This window comes from Engystomops pustulosus, chromosome 8, assembly GCF_040894005.1.
Source record: "Engystomops pustulosus chromosome 8, aEngPut4.maternal, whole genome shotgun sequence".
In the NCBI taxonomy this organism is placed as follows: Eukaryota; Metazoa; Chordata; class Amphibia; order Anura; family Leptodactylidae; genus Engystomops; species Engystomops pustulosus.
Genome location: NC_092418.1, coordinates 73,985,983 through 74,002,594, shown reverse-complemented (window position 1 = coordinate 74,002,594; position 16,612 = coordinate 73,985,983). Strand labels below are relative to the sequence as shown.

Sequence of the window (16,612 nt, the reverse complement as noted above, 5' to 3'; positions counted from 1 at the left end):
TTGATTGCACCCGTTCCAGTTCTTCTACGTCCTTTTTATACACTTGTGCCCAAAACTGTACACAATATTCCATATGTGGTTGTGATTTGTATAAAGGCAAAACTTTGAGAATCTATTCCTCTCTTCATACATCCCATAATTTAATTTGCTTTATTAGCAGCTACCCAGTTCTGGTCACTAAAATTAAGTTTACCATCCACCAATAGCCCCAAGTCTTTTTAGGCTTCAGTTTTACCAAGTAATTGACCGTTTAGAACATAATTGTACTTTTTGTTTCCATGACCCAAGTGCATAATTTTACATTTATCTACATTAAACCTCATCAACTATTTCTCCTCCCACTCCTCAAGCTTCCACCAATCCCTCTGAAATACTATACTATCGGCCCCAGTATAAATTTCCTTAAACAGCTCATCTGCAAATTTTTAAACTTGACTGTTTAAGGTCATTAGGTCATTAATAAAAATATAAAAAGAAGTGGCCCCAATACTGACCCCTGTGGCACCTCACTGGTAACATCAACCCAATCTGAGAATGTTCCATTAATGACCACCCTCTGTGTTCTATCACTAAGCCAATTACTTACCAAAAAAAAACAGATTTTCCTCTAGTCCCAGCAGTCTCATTTTATGTCAGGTCTGCCGGAGTTCAACATCTTCCTCCCTGTGCATGTAAGTGCTTGGTCTTGCGACACAATTTAAATGTTAAATCCCGGCCCGCCCGCCCCTCCATTTGTCTCAAATAATCCCCTGCTAAATGCGGCACAAATCAGAAATCATGAGAATAGCCGACAATAGTGTGGTCCTCAGGCCCTTAGTAAATAAGCCCCAGTATGCATACTCACAATATTACGCTTGAACTTTGGATTTTGATAATAACTATCATATTGGAGTGGCATGTAGTATTTGACTTTTTTTGGGCAGTGTGTGATGTATGGGGTTATCAGGCTCCCATATATGGGTCTTTGGTAACATGTACTTTGGTACATTTTAAGTGATTTTAATGTTGAGAATCCATTGTGTGGTGTATTAACTGATTAAATAAAGTTTGTATATTCTTTTGCCTATACACACTTGCTTTGGTCTTTTTGTACATATATATATGATTTTCTAGTGTGTTGGCTACAACTTATATTTGTTGATACATTACATAGCTGTGCAGGGTCCACTGGTGTTTAGCATACTGCCCAATTACATTGCAGAATGTGTTATCAGAAAATGTTTTGTTTATTTTCCATGTCATTCGACCACTAGTGACAATAGATGACATCACTGCTTTTCTACACTTCTTATCTACCAAGAGCTTGTCTGAAAAACCTCACTGTATCAGCTCTAGTCTATTGGCATCTATGGCCATGAAGAGCACAGAAAGACGCAGTTCAGCTCAACTTTAAGATATCATTCACACACATTCTGCGCGGAAGAAACTGAATCAGATTCAGTATAGCAACAATAATGGATAGAGGTTCCAGCAGAAAAAGAGTCCTTGGAAAAATTAATCTTGGGTTAAAACACATTTTAATACGTATGCATTACAAAAATGGTCATGGTGCCATGAGAGTGGTAAAATACTAACACGTTTCGATTCCGAACGAATCTTAATCATAGTTTTAGATTATGATTATTCTTAGACTACCTTAGACTACGATAAGGGTTCATTCAGAATCGAAACGTAGCTTCCTGGGCTGTTACACTGTCTCACCCTCCCCCTGTTCCCTCAGCACTTCCTTCCTTTGTCTGTCTCATGTAATATTACAGTAGCCAATGTAGTTTCAATACACAGTGGAAGGGGGGGGGGAGTGCCACAGTGTAACAGCCTATGAAGCTGCAGCATAGAGGGTTTCTTGTAACACCACCAGAGCCCATCTGATTTATTAGCATAATTTCTAAACGTTGATTTTACAAGTTAGAAGGCCATGGATTACCACAGTCAAGGTGCCTGCATCTATGAGTAAGTGACCCTGTTTTATTATGCTTGATTCTAATGTTCAGATTCACTCATTTTTTTAAAAAGTGCATCTAAAATACAAAAGGGATCAATTTGGCAAATACACTTACAAAAATCTTTTACTTATTTAGCGAGTGATTTCTAAAAAGAGCAGAATTTTTAGATTAATCATAACTTTGAAGTTTTCTGTCCTTAGTGCCCTTAGAATCTGATGAACGATACTAGAATTTAAGTATGAGCTATTATGGCTATTAAGGGAACAGTTGTGCAAACTGTGGGGATCTCCGGGGCATCATGGATTCTGCAAGGTATGATCTATTTACTGTAAGCAAATTTGTGCCAAAAGACCCCACAGTGACTCATTGAGAGACAAACATCTTCTTGAGGTAATAATATTTTGCTTTTAATTATCTTTAATAGACTAGTGCGCCTTTTGAAGCAACCTTTAGAACACATTTCCACCTGAAAATTATGGATGTGAGTGCTATAATCCTTCATTTATAAGTGCTAACGGCAAGAGTCCATTCATTCCAATGAGACCTTAAGGAGAATTTTAATTGTTAAAGCCCTGGGACAAAATACGGTAATAAAATTACTGGGAACCCCTCTCCCCCACCTTCCTTTAAAAAAACTAACACTTGCTTATTGTCCATTTTAAAGTTCTAGAATCCAAGAATACAAAGAATATGATAAAACACATTTAAGGGGTCTGGTAGTTTTAACCTTAGGACAGTTCATCAATTTAAAGGGGTATTCGGGGAATATGAACATTTAATTCAAAAACCCATAATGCTATAAATAAATGAATATAACAAAAACTCAATGGGGCACATTTACTAAGAACTGGGCAAATTGCACTAAATGCAGTTTGCCTGTGTATAGTGCAAGGTGCACCCGATTCAGGATTTCTGCTGCACATTCATCATGAATCTGGCATCCCCTGCCTTTTTTTTTTGGTGTACCTTTAACATAGGGCTTGCAACAAAATTCTGTTGGACTTTGCTGGATAAATCTGGTGCCCAGTCTAACAGAGCACCGGAATACCCCCTAACTTGTGCGAGCCATTCTTCAATACCTGTGCAATCAGTTTGCACCTAAAAGAAGTCCAACAGAAAACTGGCACAAGGGCCTTAGAAAATGTGCCCCAATGTCATTAGAAGGGCCGGTGCCAGCACTGGGCATACCCGGGCAAGTTCCAGGGCACAGAGCTGCTGGGAGGGCCCACATAAGACTGTATATAAGTAATCCATGGGGGTGCGGGGGCTGTATTTAGTGCATCCATAAAGGGTGAGAGGGCTTTATATAAAATAACCATGAGGTGGCTGTATGGAAATTAAACATGTTTGGTATAATAAACTAGGGAATATTTTGGGAACAGGAGACTGTGTTTTAGTTTCTGAATTTTACGGCCACCATGTGAGTTCACTGCAAAGGGGACCACTGAGGCTCTGCCACGCTGGGGCCTACTGAAACCTGGAGCTGACCCTGGTCTTTAGTCACAAAATGGAGCTTAAATAATTTGATTTTATGATTCGCAAAATGTTATGGGCTTTTTAAAATAGACGGAGTCATCACCAACATGGCCGTCACTGGAAACTACAAGTCCCATAATCCTTTAGTTTTCAGTAACTCCTCCTCCCTCTTATGCTCTGCTCCCAGTGATAAATCTGACTGTCCTGCTCTTTTACCATAGTAATGAACAGCCATCACTGCACTTTGCGTCACTGAGATGACATCTCACCACAACACCATACTGGATGCACTGCAACCAACCAACTACAGCCAAACAGAGTGATGATGTGGATATGTGACTAGCTGCTATCTTCTGTCCTGTGTCTACTCCGTGCAAAGAAAATCAACAAACTGATTAAAGGGCCAGTAGCATTTTAAGTCTTCATTACAGTGTATGTCCACAGCATAAATTACAGTGTATGTCCACATATCTAAATTTTAAATAACAAATAATTACATATTAGCTTATTTTTTAACCCCTTAACGCTATATAAGGGATGTATGAAGAGGGCTCTCAGGCTGAGTCCTCTTCATACAAAGGTGGGGGTTTTTGTATATTGCACAAAACCCCCACCGCTAATAACCACGGTCGGTGCTTGCACCAATCGCGGCTATTAACCCCTTCAACGACATCTTTTTTCCGATCGCCATGCCCCCGAACGTCATCGGGGGGCGGCGATCGGTTACCATGGTAGCCTCGGGTCTTCTTTTGACACGAGGCTACATGGCTTATGCAGGTTCGTTATGTATGACCTGCAAAAATGCCATATATTGCAATACTGTAGTATTGCGGTATATGGTAGGAGCGATCTGACCATCTAGGGTTAATGTACCCTAGATGGTCTAAAAAATATTGAATATTGGTCCAAGTCATTGAAAAACTTTTACACCTTTTTACATAACATAAAAAATGAAATAAAAAATGATCAAATTGTCGCACAGACCTCACAATGGTAGCAATGAAAACGTCGCCTCATTTCGCAAAAAATGACACCTCACACAGCTCCGTGCGCCAAAGTAGGAAAAAGTTATTAGCGTCAGAAGATTGCAAAATTTTTTTTTTCTTTTTTGTACACATTCGTTTAATTTTTGAAAATGTATTAAAACACAATAAAACCTATATAAATTTGGTATCACCGCGATTGCACCGAACCAAAGAATAAAGTAGGCATGTTATTTGGAGCGAAGAGTGAAAGTCGTAAAAACTGAGCCCACAAGAACGTGACGCTTTTTTTTCAATTTTTCCACATTTGGAATTTTTTTTCAGCTTCACAGTACACGGCATGTTAAAATAAATAACATCACGGGAAAGTAAAATTTGTTACGCACAAAATAAGCCCTCACACAGGTCTGTACACGTAAAAATGAAAAAGTTATGGATTTTTGAAGTTGGAGAGCGAGAAATCGGCCGAAAAACCCTGCGTCCTTAAGGGGTTAAGGACCCATTTTTATACGAATTATGCATATTCCTGTAATACCCCTTTAAGATCAGCAGGATTCACCGGACAAGATAACACTTGCGTCACTCTAGTGAGCGCTACCTCTGCATCACAGGCCGGTAACAACATGTTCATTCATCAAGGGGCCAATGTGCTGCACAGGCTCATTCCAGTTGATGATCCAATACCAAGCATGGCCATCATATTATGTATGTCAGTATTTTGCATCAGTATTTCTCAGTCAAAACCAGAAGTGGAACCATACAGTAAAAGTATGATGGGAAGATATACATTAGATTTTTATAATAATAAGCAGACTACTGCCATGTGAAAGTGACCTATAGTAAGTAACAGTACTGCTTGTAACATACTACAATTTTAACCACTTACTGACATGTGACATATTATTAGTATGTCACACGTTGGTTACTGAAGTATGGAGAGGACTCATGGGTCCGATTGGTATCGCATGTCTTAACCTTTTGATTGCTGCTGGCAAAGCCAGCGGCAGCAGTCAAAGGCAGAAGAGAAGGGGGCATCGCCATCTTGGTTTAGAATGTTGCACCTCATCACCCTGACATAATCAGGGAGTGACGATCGGTGCTAGTGGCACATTGTAACAGATGACATGCAAAATTCACATATATTTCCATAATGTAGTATGGCAGTATATGGTAGGATCAATTAGACAACCTAGGGTTAAAGTACCATAGTGAGTTTATAAATTGATGTAATTTTTTTTTTCAGTTCTAAAAATTTTAAAAGAAACTAAAAGTTCAAATCCCCCCCTTTCCCTAGAACTGATATAAAAATAAACTAAAACTAAACGTAGTACGGTAGGTATAGCCGCATCCCAAAATGTTGATCTATCAAAATATTATAACGGTTATTCCTGGCGTTGAACCCCGTGTCCAAATGTCTGCAATGCCATTTTTTTGCCATTTTGCAACATATAGAAAGTTTTATAAAGCTTTAGAAAATGGTAGCAACAGCTCATTCCTCCAAAAATAATGCCTCACACAACTCCATACACAGAAGTATGAAAAAGTTTCAGAAGATGGCAAAAGGAACACAGTTTTTTTTTGGTACAACAGGTTTTAAATGTATTAAAAAAATAAATATATTAAAAAAACTAATATAAATTTGGAATCCCTGTGATCATACCAACCCAAAGAATAAAGGAAGTGTCATTTGGGGTGCACAGAGAAACCTGTAAAAACCAAGCGCACAGCAAAATGGCACCATTTCCCTGCATGTACATGGAAAAATAAAAAAGTCATGGATTTTTGAAGGTGGGGTTAGAAAAATGAAATCACTAAACCAAAAAAGGGCCAAGTCATTAAGGGGTTCATTGCTACAAATTGGGATTTCGTAAACAATAGTTACTTATTTTTCTCCATAGAATAAGATGAAGATTTCTTACAAGTGTCTAACAAATCACAAAGAACCTCAAAAAGGTTTGGATTACAGCATATTTCTACAAAAGTATGGCTGTAGCACTAATGGAAATAGGAATAAAATACAGAACAAAGTTGCTTCTAGGAAATCAATAAATCCAGTTAATGATTTGTCAAGAACTGTCTTGCAATTGTAATCTTTGAAGGTTTATCAAATGCAACTTTTTAAAAAAGTCATAATTTTCACAAATTTTTTGCTCACTCTTTCATTCACTGCAGACAGTGATTGGCTGAGGTGGCAGCTCTTGGCAAATACTCAGTTTTGGGAGATACCAGGAAGTTAAATCCAAAAATTAAAATGTACCTTTCAACAATCTTTGCAGCAATCGATAGCGTACATGAGGAATATCACTGTTTCTGGTCATTACCGTATATACTCGTGTATAAGCGTGTATAAGAGTTTTTCAGCACAAAAAATGTGCTGGGGCTGGCTGACTGTGTACTACATGGGGCTGGCTGGCTGTGTACTACATGGGGCTGGCTGGCTGTATACTACATGGGGCTGGCTGTATACTACATGGTGGCTGGCTGGCTGTATACTACATGGGGGCTGGCTGGCTGTATACTACATGGGGGCTGGCTGTATACTAAATGGGGCTGGCTGGCTGTATACTACTGGGGGCTGGCTGTATACTACATGGGGGCTGGATGGCTGTATACTACTGGGGGCTGGCTGGCTGTATACTACATGGGGCTGGCTGTATACTACATGGAGCTGGCTGGCTGTATACTACTGGGGGCTGGCTATGTACTAGAGGGGGCTGGCTATATACTGCTGGGGGCTTGCTATATACTACTGGGGGATGGGTGTATACTACTGGGGGCTGGCTGTATACTACTGGGGGCTGGCTGTATACTACTGTGGGCGGACTGGCTAAATACTACTGGTGGCTGGCTGGCTTTATACTACTGGGGGCTGGCTGGCTGTATACTACTGGGGGCTGGCTGTATACTACATGGGGGCTGGATGGCTGTATACTACATGGGACTGGTTGGCTGTATACTACTGGGGACTTGCTGGCTATGTACTAGAGGGGGCTGGCTATATACTGCTGGGGGCTGGGTGGCTATATACTACTGGGGGCTGGCTGTATACTACTGGGGGCTGGCTGGCAATATACTACTGTGTACTGACTGGCTATATACAACTGGGGGCTGGCTGACTTTATACTACTGGGGGCTGGCTGGCTATATGCTACTGGGGCCTGGCTATATACTACTGGGTCCTGGCTGGCTATATACTACTGGGGGCTGGCTACATACTGCAGGGGGCTGGTTGGCTATATACTAGGAGGCTGTGACCAATGCATTTCCCAGCCTCAGCTTATACTCGAGTCAATAGGTTTTCCCAGTTTTTGGTGGTAAAATTAGGGGTCTCGGCTTATACTCGGGTCGGCTTATACTCGAGTATATACAGAGATTACTTGAATACTTTTCTCTGCAGTCTCATTCTGTGAACTTGCAATGTTCTTTGTCGTGGAGATCTTGTGGTGGAGATCTTGTTGTTGTGACGCAATGCACCCCCTTCCGAAAGAACCTTTAACTAACCAGACATCCAGAGTGTGTTTCTGCCTGTCTTGTTAGCAAACCTTCCATTTGGAGGGGAAAGGAGGAAGGATGATGAAAGATAGAGTAAGAGGAGAATAAGATATATTACAAAGCTTTTTGTATACGCTGTTAGGTTCCAATGCTCCTAACTTGCAGCATGTGGTGAGTCCCATGGGAAGGGAGAGAAGGAGAGAGGGAGAGAGAAAGAGGGAGAGAGGGAGCGAGAGGGAGAGAGAGAGGGAGAGAGAGAGAGAGAGAGCGAGAGAGAGGGAGAGAGAGAGAGAAATTTACCTTGCTTCAGCTACCTTTTCCTGTGTTGCTCTGATTGGAGGATCACATGAACCCACTCCAGTCAATCTGTGGCCCTCCTGGATTACATCTCTTTCTATAACATAACATCTGACATTTCATGGTCCAAAGAAGCCACTTATTGGCCAAAACCTGTCCAGGCCGCCACAGGGTTTTCCATAATTCAGGGACACCTCTTTAAGAATGTAATCTGTTGGTAAAGAGGCTGGCAGATGACGGTTGCAAATTGTTATTTTTTATTACAACAGATTTAAGCTCTTACTATTTTTTGATGCAAAACTCTTTCATACTATAGTTCAAGTGCAGTCAAAAACTCCTAAATCCGTAATTCAGAGGAAGGTTCATGTCAGGGATCCGCGAGCATTCATTTCCTCCTAAAGTTAAAAAAATGAGACGTAGCTTCTATTAGTTATTCCACCAGGTGCATTTCCTCTCCTAACGACACTTCTTAAATTGCGAGCTGGTAGAAAGGTAATTTGGTCTCACACCATTAAAAAGTAATAGAACCCTTGATGATAAGAAATGGCACAGCTAGCTTGTTGGAAAACGTTTAATTAATAAAGTCATAAAAATATTGTGAAGCCAGGCAGTTTGTGAGACATCATACACTAGATAAACAGATAAAACTTAACCCTTTACCTGCTAGTATAGCGTACCACCTAGCACCAATCCAAACCCAGATACAGCGTCAGAAGAAGATACATTTGCTCCATTTCCAGCCTATATTCAAATCATAATTAAAAAAAAAAAATCCTTTGTGATTCTGAAAAAAAAATGTATTGACATATTGCCATTGGCAATACTCTAGATGTAGTTATGGTATTTATTATTATTATTATTATTATATTTAATTGGTAACTCTGAAAAGTTGTAATTGATAAATAATTCACTTTACAATATTGATATCATGTGTAGAGTGATTTTTGGTTAGATTAGAGAGTATATTTACTGAGGTTTCAGACCACGCAGCAGCTATGATACCCAGCAATAAAGAAAGCCTTATATATTTTATATAATGATATAATGATATGATATGAGATGATTGCTCATCTCTGTGTCTTATCTATACATTTGGACCAAGCTGATTCACCCTGATTTTCAGTCATTTGTTACACTTTCCATTTATAAACTGATCTTTCCTCTGGTTCTAGTTCTTCTGAACGTGTGATGAATGGGTGATCAAACGGTTGTGTGGCCTGTGCATCCTTCATGTTACCACATGGTACATTGCCCTTCCGAAGAGTCTAACTTCTGTTGTGGGGAAAATATTTGGGTTGTTTGTTAGAGATGCTATCCTGGAGTAACTCACTGTACATAACCTGATAACCCAGCATCAGCATGGGTTTATGGGATCAGTCCTGTCAGACTAATCTGATTGGCTTCTATGAGGAGATAAGTTCTGGACTGGACATGGAGGAGGCTGTGGATGTTGTGTATCTGGACTTTTCCAAGGCATTTGATACACTGCCACATTAAAGATGTGTACATAAAATGAGACTGCTGGGACTAGGGGAGAATCTGTGTATTTGGGTAAATAATTGGCTTAGTGATATAAAACAGAGGGTCCTCATTAAAGGATATAGGGTAATAGGGCAAAGTACGCCTGAATAGGAAGTGGTCACGCACATGGTGCGTACCACCGTGCCTGGAGCTGCTTTGTATATAAAGATTACTAAAGTGTTTAAACGCTTTACAATGGATTGTGTGGCGCATGGGGACCTTGTGGCCAGCACCGCCTCATCTGCGCATGTCCATGCGCACAGTATGAGACATGCTGACCGTGGAGGCGCGAAAATGCTGAAAGGTGCTGAAAAAATAAAGGAGGGGGCGGGAGTATACTTTTGAAAATCCCAACGGTGGGGGGGAAACTACTCTTCTTCAGCTCCGCCCAGTGGGCGACCAGACTAGTTACACAGTACATGTAATTGAAAGGTAATATATAAGGTATCTTTTGTTCTGTAATACCGATTTTTCATACAGTGTATGTGCAATGCGCTATGAGGACAAAGGGTTGCAAAAAAGGGGTCTCCTGGTGACAGGTTCCCTTTAAATCTCAATGATTACATACAGAACAAAAAAAAATGAAACAACAAGTCTGTCCCTTAAACACAGTGAGGGAGCAGATAGGGTAGGGTCATATGAAATCACAAGTGGACATAAAGAGAATGTAGACAAATAACTAAGCATATCCAGCCGGTGCAGCAAACACCCACCGGTAACACCCACGGTTGGTGCTGGCACTCACTGCAGGTGTTAAACCTGTAAATGCCATCTTGGATATGATTTCCGCCCCTCGATTACCTCAAAGGGGGCGGCTATCACGAAGGCCCAAGGCTGTTTGGTTTGAACATATTCAATACAATGTGCAATTTGCACATTGTAATGAATGATGAGAAATATCCCCCATATACTGCCATACAGTAGTATGGCAATATATAAATGGATCAATCAGAAAACCTAGGGTTAAAGTACCCTAGGGGGTCGTAGAAATAGTAAAAAAAATAAGTTTAAAAAAAAATTTATATTAAAAAAATAAACATTCAAATCACCCCTCTTTCCCTAAAACTTATATAAATCTAAATAAACAGTAAAAATCATAAACAAGTTAGGAATTACTTTGTCCAAAAATGTCCGATCTATTAAAATATTATAATAACGATTATTTCCAGCATTTAACCCCCTAAAGGAAAAAAGCACCCAAATTCGAAAATAGCACTTTTTTGCTGTTTTGAAAAATAGAAAAAATTCAATAAAAAGCAATCAAAAGGCTGTACAGTGCTAAAAATGGTAACATTTAAAAAATCAGCAAAAGTTGTAAAAAATTACACACACACACACCACACACAGCTTCGTATGAAAAGTTATTAGCGCCAGAAAATGGTAAAATGAATTTTTTTTTGGTACAGGAGGTTTTCATTTTTGTAAATGTATGAAATATTATAAAACCTATACAAATTTGGTATCCCCTATCCACAGGATAGGGCCTAACTTGATGATCAGCGGGGGTTTCATCACGATGAGACCCCCACAGATCACAAGAACGATGGGTCTCAGATACCTCCGTCGGACCCCATCGTTGCTCCCCGAGAGTAATGGTGCAGACGGCCGGAGCGCCGAGCGCCGCAATGCCCCTCCATGTGTTGTTGCATGAAGTATATCAAAAATTTATTTAGATCCTGACAATGGTGATTTTTTTACCGGTTTTATAAAGCCCTATATCAAATTGCACATGTTGTCAAGAACTGCTATATCCAGTATATTGTGTGTGCTTGTGAATGCATCATACAATTACCTATAAATCATGGGTAATAAGAATCGGGAAATGATTCATTTTTATTTACTAAAACTACAATATCTATAGACAGTTGCGCTCCTTACCATCTGCTATGTTCATCTTTGGCTCTTTTGTTAGAGTTCCCAATGATGACAATCTGCATTAATCATTTCAGTTCTCTTGATAAACTCTACAAAGTTATTATCAACTGTTGATTAGCAGAAACACAAGAGTGTAAAAAAAAAATCATGGATGATACTTTCACAAGTCGAATCGCCTAACCTACTATTTAATTACACACCGACATAAATGGGCCATTTTTCCATAACTAGTTATTACATTCCCTGTTACAGTTTCAGAATTTTCTCCATCTCTTCAGCTTCCTGCTATATAATTGTTTTGTTGCATTATTGTCTATATGGTTTTTTTTTCTTTCTGGTTTTTTAATGTGAGTGCAGCAGGGTAAATCTTGGTTTTCAGCCAGCCCCCTGTTCTTCATCTGCTTAAGCTTTTATAGATGAAGATTGCTGTAATTATCAGAATACCTGCTTATTTCTAAAGTATTATCATGGCACCCAGCTGGCATTTACAACCAATTAACAAGCTTTGCCATTAGTTGCATAAGGGATATCTCAGAGTATAGCCATTGTGTGCTAATTTTCTGTTTTAGATAATCAGCTTGGCCCTCCGAAATGCGAGAGGGTAGTAGCCGTAAAGGTTGACACCCTGTGGTAGGCCATAAGAAATTGCTATGTTCTTCCTATAGACAAAGACATCCAGCTATTTTGTGATTGCATTTGCTCTTACAACTTCTCTTCTAAAGTATTCCTTTTGCATGTTTAAGGAGGGAGGCAGTAGAAAGAAGAAGAGAAAGGTGTTGAAGATGAGTTGGGAGTAGAAATGTACCAGAGCCATGTTTAAAAAAAACATTTTATTTCATTTGTGAGAAATCTCAGTTTGACCGCGGGCCGACCATAATTTTACCAATTTCAGCTAATGCATGAGCGCTTTTAAAGGGGGACGGGCAGTGCCTTTGAAAATGGCACCTTGATAATTAATGCGGTCCATAGGCGTCCAAGGAGAGAGTACACAGGAAATTGCGCCCCCTGATGTGTTTTGTTAAAGCGGAGTCTACAATAACCAGCTTGGGATATTAATATCATGGATAGGAGCAGCAAAGCTTTACATGGAAGGACAGAACTGAAAATGGGATTATGCATCTTTACAGTAATTAATAGAAGGATTAGACTTCATTAAATCTAATTTCCTTCAATGTTCTCCTTTCCATCTGACTGCCCGACCAATTAGCTTAATAATACACTGAGAAATATTAACTGCAAAAATCCTCAGTTATTTACTAAGCAAAACATAGCTAAGTAATATATAAGCTAAGTGAAATATATCAACTGAATATCATCGCTTGTATGACTGATATGACAAAACTTAAATTCACACTAACAAGTGTTGAAGTCCCCTTGGCATTGATTACAGACTCCAGTCTTCTTGGGTATGATGCAAAATGGCTTACATACCTAGACATAGGACTCTCCTTTTCATTTGTCGCTGCAGATCCTATTTAGTCGTTATAGGTTTTAGGAGGAGAGTCAATGGAAATCCATTTTCATGTCTCTTCAGTTCTATTCTATTTAAGTCAGGACTGTGCTTGGGCCTCTCTAGGGCATTAACAGAGTTGTTCACAAGACACACAAATGTTGACTTGACTGTGTGCTTATGATCATTGTCTTGTTGTAAAGCTATCCAATGGCACTGTCTGGAGCCGAGAGTACTCTAGATTGGGTCTTCATTGAAGATTAGTCTATACCTGCACATAACCCTGACCAGTCACCCTGTACCAGCCACCTGAAAAACACCCTTACAACTTGATTCTGCCTCCACCGTGCTTCATTGTAGAATTAATATACACATCCGATGAGACATGTCTACTTCAGAATTAAGGACAAAAGGTTCAATCTTGGTATGAGAGTACATTAGGTACTTTTTTTACAAATTCCAGATTACCGGTATATGCGTCTTCTTTTTGGCCACTCTGCCCTTAAGCTCAGATGGGTGGAGAGCTGCACTGATGTAGAATGGAAAACCCACTATTCACAGAAATTTTTATAGTTCTGCTTTCATGAGTCAAGAAAAGCAAATTGATGGGGGGATTACACTTTAATGCAAGACCTGAAAACCTTCCCCAATCCAATGTAAGGGCATGGGTCCCCACATGGTACAGCTGTTTTTGTAAAGAGTGACTAAGAATGAGCAACCTCCACTCAGGACTACGCATTTGTTTAAGGGGTATTCCCATTTCAGCAAATTAATGTTATTGTTTGTATGAAGAAAAATTAAACAGTTTTCTTAAATACTTTCTGCATCAATTCCTCATGCTTTTCTATATCAATACTATCTGTCATTCTATAGAAAGCTTCATTGTTTATTTCAGTGGACAGAAATCTGACCATGGTCACACAGGTGCACCGCTCGTTATAACATAGAGAGTCACCAGAGCTGTGTGATATAAGGAGCTGTGCACCTGTTTGACCGTGGTCAGATTTTTATAGAATGACAGCAAGCAGAGATCTAGAAAATAGTGATGAATTGATACAGAAATTATATTGTAAACAATAACATTCAAACAATAACATGTATTTGCTAGATTGGGAATGCCCCTCTAGCCTGCAAAAGGCTAAAGGTTTTCATGCTATAGAGTCCATGTACACTACATTGTGATGTAAACACAGGCTAAAGCTACCAATATACTCAAAGGTTTGGATTTGGAGCAAATGTATGGCACCTTTACATTACACTACTCAGGGGTAATGATTACTGATGGCAGATATTTTGGATTATTCAGCCATTGTTTGAAGATGCAGTTAAAAATGTTTGTGCAGAACAACAGAGGACAATCTTCATACACCATGTGATTTAGTAAGATACTAAAGTACTAGTAAGTAAGAGTTGGATCTGAACAAATAAGGGATCCTGCAGAGCAAAGAATGTCTAAGTAGTGGGTATATGGACACTGTTAACAACTCATGAACAGTTCCCAAGAAAGATGTGCCATAATAACCCAAAAGTAAATTGAAGATATAAACTTTATTGATTACAAAAAGACCAGACACACAATATAAAATCACTTAAAAAAAGTGTACTATGTAACTCAAAACTCAGTGTACAGAGTACAATAAAATCACCAACACTCAACCTCTGATTGCACAAGTCAAGACAGTATGAGCTCAAAAATAGGTATGACATATCAAACCTGAATAACAGTATGTAAACAGTTAGTACATATCAAATGGCAATGCAGTATAGATCGAAAAACAAGGTAACCAGGACAAGATGGACCCTATGAAAGTATAAACATCTCAGTCAAAAGCAGTCATGGCTACTAAAAAGGAGCTCACACCAGAGCAAACCAGGGTACAGGCATTACCACCCCACGCGTTCCATCACTCAAGGTGACTTCAAGGTGGGGATTTAACTTTATGTTAAAGTTACATAATAAACAATGAAAAATACTGCTTAATTCTAACAAAGTATATAGGTGTAATCAATTTTTATTTTCGAGGCCTACACATTGTTATTACCTTATAGAGCACAAAAAATAAAGAAAGTATATTTTATGGAACATTCAATTATTACAATGAGATACATTGCATTATATAATCACATTAATAACATAATTAAAATTAATAACAAATACAACATTTCTGGCCCAAGATCCACTTGGACCCACCTATTTGAGAGGAAACTACCTATTGTTTATGGATTCTGAGATACATTAAAGAAAAAACTCACGTTATTAATAGACAAGACTTCATGTTGTCACATCTATATCATTATGAAAGATGTATTGTATCTTACAGGAAGCATCTCAAACTGTATTCCTTTGTCCAGGAGAACACATAAAAACTACTCTTAAAAAAATCTATTTCTTAAAAACCAGTAAAGTTTTTAAAAAAGACACACACATAGAAAGGATCCTTTCTAACATCCAGGATAATCTGAATTTGAACTACCAGTTTAATCCATTATCTAATGAAGGGTATGCCTTTAGTGAATTGGGCATATTTTGGTGTCGGTAGATTTTTTTGTTATCATTGGTGAGAAAAGTGTTTATGGATTGTGAAATCCTTAGTAGAAAACAATGGAATGAGCTGTCATCATAGTATGAATAATGGCTGAGATGTATCATTCATTGGCGCATGCTACACCAGCGTATGCTGTTCCTCCTGCTGCCTAATATCCTATGGGAGGCCCCGGTTTCCTGATAATCCGAGGGGCCAAAATGCAGTGGGACAGCTCCCTGCAGACAATAGGCAGATATGTGGCAGGAACATCTCGCACTGACAAGGAAAAACATTGATAAAATGCCATGAAAAAAAGCATTTATCTGAAAAACACTTTTGAAACCCTCCTTATAGATTTCCAAATTTGAGACTACAGAGCCCTACAGTTACTTTCCATTTAAGATTCTTCAGTATAGGCTTTAATGTCATTTATCACTGATACTCGTTCTCAGGGAACTGTTGGTCATTATCTTGAAAACTTTGCAAGTCTCACAAACGTTAATTTCTGCAACCCATAGATCTCCTTTCCAAAGGAAATTACACAAATTGTTATGAAAGTTAAGAAAAAATAGCATCTTGAAACTTTGCAATTTGGACTTCTTCCTGGCCATTTAAATATATTTAAAGCAATGATTTTGTATAATTTGTCTTTCTCTTGTGGAAACATACCGTGCTATTGTCAGTTTTAAAAAGGAGCAATTTTCTGACTTCAGAGATAAGCGTATTAAGGTGGAATTGCGCCTGTCGGATACCTATAATTAAATAGAAAAGCAGCTGCACTTATGAATAATAAAAAAAAAGATAATTTCTGCCATTTTTTAATACCAAGTTGTAAAACAAAATAAAACATTTATCATGGAATCTTCCCTGTATCCGTCCTTTGCTATCACAATAAATAACATGCTAAATCAAACATAATTGTGTTAATTTTTTACAGTTATTGAAAAAAAATGATTATTATTGTAATGTAATTTACAAATGAATTGTTTAATCTGTTATATAAAATGATGCTTAATTATTAAGTAACGTTTATTATCTTTATACTTACAG

The 16,612-nt window shown here is 38.6% G+C and overlaps 1 pseudogene; it reads left to right on the top strand.

Annotated features, from left to right (window-relative positions):
* Window positions 1–9,344: 9,344 nt before the first annotated feature.
* LOC140076353 (small nucleolar RNA U13) lies at window positions 9,345–9,453 on the top strand (annotated as a pseudogene).
* The last annotated feature ends 7,159 nt before the right edge of the window (window positions 9,454–16,612 follow it).